The following is an 8,496-nucleotide window of genomic DNA, read 5'->3' as shown; positions in this document are numbered from 1 at the left end:
TATACATTTTCTTTCGTTTCCAAATTACAGACTTTTAACTTCATTATAATTTCGCAATTATTGTAAGATGACGTTCTATTTTTTAGACATTTTAATGAAGAAAAATGATAAGCAAAGTTTTACACTTTAACAAAATATTAACAGTTAATTTTTTAATATTGTATTCTTTAATATTGTATTTTGGTTAGATTTAGAAACAAAATACAACCACCAAATTTAAGTATATTTACTCGGAACTCGACAAATTTATCACTAAATCTTAACCCTTTGTACTTGTATGGTGCCTTTCACTCGCTATTTAAGACGGCGCATCATTTTCACGTTTTATTTATTTATTTTTCAATTTTGATTGTTAAAAGCGCCTACAGAATGGTAAAAAGATGTATATTAATTTTTCAAAGAAATTTGACTTAAATTAATTATGTATATTTATTTTTCAGAGCAATAAATAAGTCTTTGTATTAGGTGAATAATTACACATAAAACTACTTTTTCGAGTTCAAAGGTTAAAAGATTTCTTTGGAAATTTAGAAGCGTTATACTTTATTCTAAAATCAGGCAAAGGAAAAGGGAATTGGTCATTATATAAAATTTCAATTTTCATTCAATTTTTATCTTTCAGTCTTACAGAAATAAAATTCAATTACAAATAATGAAGCATTTTATTTCAATTATTTTACAGCATGAAAAATAATATTCCTTGCGAATCAGCTTATCTTCAAAATCAACTAGTATGACATAAATTTTAGATTTTTTTTTATATGAAACCAAAGGTGTTTTTCAATGCCGCTTTTTTTTATGATTTCTGAAATTCAATATGAGAATTTTAAGTTTGATAAAGTTTTGAGAATTTTAAGCAAAATGAATAATATTTTCATCCAAGAAAAAATACCATAAATTCATTTTCTCAATGAGTATCCATTCAAAATAAATATGAAGTAAAAACAACAACTTGTTTAAGCAATATGCAGGATCAGTACAAATTAGGATTTAAGCATCATATAAAATAGGTGGTTATTCATATCGAAAAAATATTTTGCAAATAATGAAAGAGAAATTTCTTGGTAGTCAGTATAGAAAGAAGACAAATTTCTTTATCTTCTTCCAAATTTCGGAACTGATGATTTCTATCAAATTTTAGATCCAAGCAATCTCAATATATAATATAATTACGCATTAGGTTTTCCGCACTATTTCACAAAGCTCAAAACACAGCATATAATGATGATATGTTCACGAGATATTTAGAGGGAAACATTTTTACTGGTTGCATGTGCAAACTCATATACTTTTCTTTCAATGGATTCTTTTCAGAATCCCCGCCTATTCCAATGGCTCTTACAACTTCAAAAATATTTCTTCATACTTTTATTGATTATGGTACCTATAAGAGACATGTTGCAGGGAGAATGAAAACCTTCTACAAGTTCATAACTGGACCGTCTATGCAAGCTATACCTCGACCCAGCCAGAGGTGATGAAAACATGATGGGGCAACTGAAGAGCTCGAAGGAACAAATGACATTTGATGATATTAGTCACTTGCAAACAACAAAGGACCCTCTAAAGAAAACGCATATTGGTCATTAGGTGAGAACTAAAGGCAAGAAATTTGACAAAATGATGAGATTCCAGTCATTAATAGAAGATTTAATGATTGAGTTCTTCGAAGTCAAGAGACATCCAGTTTTTTCATCCTCTATGTTCTCGCCATCATGAACAGACTTGGATCGCATGATTTATAGAGCCTTCTTTGGTGCCACACTAACAAGTCGAACTTTAAATGGACCGTCTATATCAAACACAGAGATATAATGATTTCTCCAACACTCAAATATAAAGGGAAATAAAAAGATAATTCAAACTAAGTGAATTATTCTTTCAAGATAATGAACAGTTTTAAACTAAAAAATTTTTTTATAGTTGCCACTCGTTCTAAGTTATCCGACCTAAGAAGAATGTCTTTGTCGGAATTTTTTGAAAATTACATTCTTCTTTTCTTAAATTAGAATGTTCCATCTTTATGAAGTTATATTGAAGGAAGTGGGAAAGATAATAACGTAATTCCTTTTTCTGTGTATCTTAGAAAAATTATCCAAATTATATCAATTCTTCTTGATCCAGGCGATACTATAGGATGTAAAATACAGGATCAAAATGCAAAAATGCATTACTGGAAGCTTTCTACAATGATAAAGGATTATATGCCAGGGTGATGAGACTCTTTCATGCCTGCTCTTTAATAGTTCCCTCGAAAAAGAATTGAAAGAAGCAGGAAAATATCTTTTATCGATCAATTCGGATCATAACATAAGTTGAAGACATTAACATTATTTGCAGAACAAAACAGGAAGTAATTCAAATATTTGTAGCTCTTGAATCAGCTGCTAGACATGGGACAGACAATGAAGGAAACCAAAAACAAACATTTAGAAAAAAAACTTTAAAAAAAACTAATCACAAAATTCTTGAAATAAAGGATTTTAAGTTCGAAAAATTCATGGAATTCAAATACCTCTGAACACTAGTCAATGAAAATTAGGACATAAATCCAGAAATCAATAGGCGCTATACAATGGCAGAAATTTTTATGGACTAAAAAAAAATTCTTAAAATTTCTGAATCTAAAAATAACTGTATAATATTTATAAGACCCTGAATCGGCCACTTACTTTGTATGGTTGTGAGTGCTGGACACTGACCAAGGTAGCAGAAGATAAACTTATAGTATTTAAAAGGAAAATGTTGTATTTGGTGCTGTAATTGGAAACATTCTACAGTACATTCCAGAGTACTATTTCTTGGCTATCCGGCCTAGTTTTCTTTATCATAATTAATTCAGGAAGGCAAGGCATTGAAATTGGCAATATTGTCATGGCATTGGAAACGGGCATCTGGTGCGAACCTTCTACATGTCGTGTACAAAATACAAATTGTGACAGGAAAAGAGCAGCGTTCTGCTTGCTGTTCATTATTTCATCAATGTGAAACAGATCTCAATTGCTACCGCTGATTATAACTTCACTGTATGTACAAGATTCGTTTAGTTTAGTTTAGTTATATTAACGTCCCGTTTAAAAGCAACACTAGGGCTATTTTGGGACGGACCTTGCAATTTTGAATCACGGTCATATAACGAGGACGACATCTGAGCTGGCACCCCCTTTTCCACACTACGCCACACCAGCGGGAGGACGTTTAACGTGCACGACCCGCTTACACGACGGTTCTTCGGTGGAATCGGGTCTCGAACCTTAAACCCTCCGGTTCCGAAGCCAAGACCTTACCACCAGGCCACAGCGGCCCTCAAGATTCGTAAATTACTCTTAGGGGATTCTTAATACTTTTTTCAAGTATAACACAGTGAATTGTGCTGAATTCATGTTAAAAATGTGAACAGTTTATATTCTTAACTAGCATTTTCTCTAATAAATTCTTGCAGCGCAGTATATAAACACATATAAACTACAAGTACAGAGACTTCTGTTTTAACTCGACACGTGACTGGTAACTGCTTCTATGATTCATCGGGCCGCGGCTTAGTTCACATTCTACGAGGCTTTAGATAAATGGAGGGCTTAGTACTCATTAAGAAGTGAGAATATACATATAACAACAGTGAATTTTGGTATAAAATCCTTGCCTTCTGGTATTGGTGTGGAAGGAATTCATAGAACTCCGGTTTATCCGGCCTATACTTTAGCCACATTAAGCCGGATACTCGAGAATGTATTGTATGATGAATACTTTAAATACTTTACAACCATGAACTATGTAAAAAATTTCAAAGAGCCCAACTTCATTAGGATAATTAAAGCTTATCATCGGACACTTACAAAGAATAGAAGATTAAAACCCAATGAAAAAGCTGACACTTAGAAAGAATATAGATGTCAGGAAAAGATGGCTCTTTAGATGGTCTGATAACGTTGAAAAAGACTTCAACTTGCTGGATATCAGAAACTGGAAATCCATGGCGCTGGACAAGCAGCGATTACGTAGGTTGGCCGGGACGATCATGGTCTATTCTAGGTGCAGTGACGAAGAAGAAGAAAAAATGTCACTACGTAAACAACTTTTTATTACTAAAAATTTTTAAAAAATGATTGGCAATCTTTAAAAGTTAGAATTCACCATGTCAAAGTTCTTGCATAAAGATTGCATAGACTCTATAAAATTTAATTTAGGCAAAAAAAAGGAAACTGCTCTCTATTTCTGGTTTATAGAATCTTCATATGAGCACTTTTTCCTATTTTTATTTCCAGTTTCTGATACTAATAAATCATTCAGGGAGCTTTTATGGTAGGCAGCAGAAGCGATTTGGTAGAACCCACTTAAATCTTCATAAATTATAAGCGATGCCAATTTTTCTCCGAGGAATCTTAATATATTGCTATCTTCTGTGAATAAATATTAATTCGCTCTTACTTACCATTGAGATTTTTTCTTTCAGTTCTTCCAGGGTGGGCCGGTGCTGCTCCTTGTATAAAAACGTTCTTCTTCCCATGAATAAATAATTGCCGCATTTAAGTGGGGGTGGCAGACAAACCTTTGAGAAAGCAAGAATAAAAGTAAGTATAAAAAACTGTCTGAAATAAAAAAAAATGCAGTGGCAGTGAAACAGACTGAGATTGCTGAGTCATGATTTATGTGGTTTCTGTTCGTGGAAAGATTTTAAAATTTGTCAAAAAGGAAACTTATGGATAATGCATAATTCTAGAGATTTATTGATAAATTTGTGAGATCTATGATTATATGGAGGGACAGTTTTATGGATAGGTAGATAGATTTTTGGAAGAAATAAACATCTGAAACAGAAGATATTTAAAAGCAAAACTTAACAAAATAGTCCGAAAATTAAAGAAATTGGAGCAGGAAATTAAACACATAGACAAACATTTTTAACATCTTTCTTTGCAAATGGTACATGGGATGCATCAATAGAAATTTTTTCCTCTCTATATGATCTTTTAAATATATTAAACCATTAGCACTTCATTCGCTATCAGCGACACTATTCTGCCTTTGTTTTTCAGTCATCGTACGAGTTGATAATTCATGTGCGTAATAACTATCGAATTAATTAGAAAATACCAGTAACGATTAAAATCAATAAAATATGGTGGGATAAAACATTTGCTTTTTGTTCAAATCCCTTATCTTGCTTAGTGTAGGTGTATAACTGACTGACTTATAAAGGGAAATGGAGCGAATATTTATAACCCAAGTATATTAAGCCATTCTAATACTAGTTCTAAATGACACAAAATGCTACCGTGTTCGCCTCTGAGAAATTTGGTTTGCATTGGTAGGGTGGGAATGCAAGATTCTAGATTTAAATAAAGAGATGTATTCTATACATTCATTTGTTTTTGGAAGCTGCAACATATATTTCATTCGGAAGTTGGATGGTTCTTAATAGCTAATTCATAAATCTTTCTTTAGTAATCTTAATCTTTAGTTCTTTTAGTAATTGAGATTTGGCACCTGAGTTTATATTTATTAGAAAACACTTAATTTGAGAAGAACTTCATTGAGATTTAATTCATTCTTTAAGATTAATTAGCTCAAATAATTTGTGGTGAATGAATTAATTCATTACTAGTGTCATTCAAATGCTACAATTTTCCATTCCTATGGCCAAAAACTTTTGGCAGTTTAATGATTTTTAATTCGTAAATTTTTGGAATTTTTTTTTAACTTTTGGATCAGATCTTCAATGATCTCAATATTTAGATCCTTATGAGATGACCTTATTTCTTATCTACCGTGGCGAATTAATCATCATACGAAGAAATTTATTTTGTAGAACTAGGATCTTTCTTTTGTGGGCTTAAGTGGGTTTTAAGTCCCCACATTCGACTGCATTAATATTACTAGATATATGGCGCGAAATCTTTACAAAGTTGTTCGATTTCCTAAATTTCATTTAGTTTGCAAAGGTTAGTAGGGTTTAGTTTGCAAATGAAAAAAAAAAAGGAATTTAGATGACCTATAGAAAGGATGATCAGGTAATCTTTATTCGAGAATTTGTATGCAATGTACACAATATGTTTTCTGAATATCCTATCTTTATGCAGCGTGAATACGAAGAATTTTACTTCATTTTCCCAAGTTAGCATTTCAAAGAAGATGAGCTCCTGTATCATTTGCCTTCTTCCGAATAAGATTATTTCTGTGTTTCTGATTTTACGATCACAGCTTCCATATTCCTGTGTCTCACTAAGGTAAGCTTAAAATAATATTGAAATGAAATTTCTGCAGATTCTCTTATTCGGATTGCAATATAATCAGTAAAATAGTACTTCACGACACCATCGCTCGTTGGGAAAAATGAAGTAAAGATATTATCGGGTAAAGGACTAAACAAAGTTTCTTGTGGGATTCCAGTTTTTATAATTCTAATTTCTGAAGAGTTTGCTGTTGTACAAGTTGAAGGTATAAAGTTTGAAGAATGTGATGATAAGGTCAATGAGATGATAAGGTCAATAAGTAAAAGGTATTGTTGTGACAAATTGATCGGAAGTCTGTCTCACACCCAGAAAAACATTTTCTGTAATTTAAAGCCAGTTACAATAATGTTTTTAACCCAGAATAGTTTTCTCTCGCTTTTAAATGTTCAATAATTTCTTCAGTTAATATCCACTCGTTTTCCTTGTTGCTGCAAATGTAAGATACCAATAATTAATAACAAAAATCTGAGTCTTTTTGCTAGCATGATTTCAGACAGCAATAAATCTCTTAGTATTACTGAATGTTGGTGCTGTTCTGTTAGTACCAAACTTCATCATTAAGATTTGACCCTGATAATTATCTCTAATGATTTCACGGGCTTTCATCTTGTGCCACGCCATCAGATTTGTACTAAAAATGGGGAATTTAATATGGAAGTTATCAATTTCATGAAGCTTATCTAGCCCCTTCGAAAGAAAAACATGCGTAGTGACATTTCCAAGTTAGGTAATTACTCGCAACTTGGACTTTAATGCGAGTAATTATACTTAATGATGAACATAAAAGAAATAGATTTATATAATATTTTTTTAAATAAAGAGGCTAATAGTGTTAATAAGAACACTTATAAGCACAGGGAGTGCTTATAAGTGTCAAAGAAACTCTCAAAGAAAGTTGCCGTACATTTTCTAATAAAATTATCATCCTCCTCTGTAAAATTTTGGATTTTAGACAACGTCTTGAACGTCACGAGTGCTTAGAATTTCAATCTCAGAGTCCTACACATAAGTGCTTTGCTGTTCGTAATATGAGAAAAAAAACCAGGTACTTGCGCATTAATCTTGTTCCATTAGCGAACGATAGTTACTTTTCCTCTGGATGATCATTGGCAAACAGTTAATATACAAGTACCAAAAATTCGAATATATGTTTTGGAGTTTTCTTCTTTAATTAAAATCAAAATTTAACACAGAATTACAATTGTATTTACAAATCACATACCAAATTTCATTTATTTAAGGCTGTGTTTTTGAGTTATCACATTTACATATATGCGAAATTATTGACTGACGGAAGGTCGATCCCATAGCGGATTTGGTACAGAACTTAATATACTGATCTACATTTTAGATGCTAAAACAGTGTACCAAATTTTATTTATCCACTTCTTTATGTTTTAATTTCTCATTTACTTGAATTCAGATAAATGGACAGACAGGATTCATTATGAAAGCTTTCGTTTAAAATTTGATAGAGATTTATAAATTTGGTGTAAAGCTTATACACCAAATTTCAGCCTCCTAGCTCAAAGCATTTTTAAATTATCGTGTTCACAGACACACGAACAAATATAGCGACAGACAGACATAGTTCTAAGAATGGGAATTTTTTTTTTTTTTTTTGGGGGGGGGGGGTTAGAGATTTTGAAAATGTGGAGATTCGTCATCTTGAGCAGCTCGCATGTTTTGACATTTACAACGTTTTCTGCTTGTGTACTTCATATCCGAGAAAAAAAAAATATTTATGTTTTGTATGCTGTAATATCCACAGAAACTTATCGTCCTTGTAGACATAATATTTCGCACACAAGTAATTGTAAGAAAAACTCAATGCATATTAGATGCCTGAATTTTTAAATTTAACTAAGAAAAACTGGTTTAGTAATGTTTTGGATGAATTTTTGCTTATATTGGCCTTAGTAGTCGTTTCTAACGATTATACTGAAAAGACCATCAGAAAAAGCAAACAATTGTGAAATTTAAAAAAAATATATTTATTACTTCTAAAATAATGTACTAAATGTTTTGAAATTTTTAAAAATTAATCTTTTTTTTTCGGAATAATATTAAAAATTGAAACGAAAATTCCTGCTTTCAACCTTCTAATTCTGTTACTCTTTCCAAATTTTTGAAGTGATTCTTCGAATACTTTTTTCTAATTTTTCTAATTTAATTTAAGAAAGATAAATAACTCCATTTACTAATTTTTTTAATTAATTATTTTTCTGGTGGGTTCAATATTCTGTTATATTTCAGAAGTACA

The sequence above is a fragment of the Argiope bruennichi genome, chromosome 9 (genome assembly GCF_947563725.1).
Source record: "Argiope bruennichi chromosome 9, qqArgBrue1.1, whole genome shotgun sequence".
In the NCBI taxonomy this organism is placed as follows: Eukaryota; Metazoa; Arthropoda; class Arachnida; order Araneae; family Araneidae; genus Argiope; species Argiope bruennichi.
Note: the sequence above shows the minus strand (reverse complement) of the source record.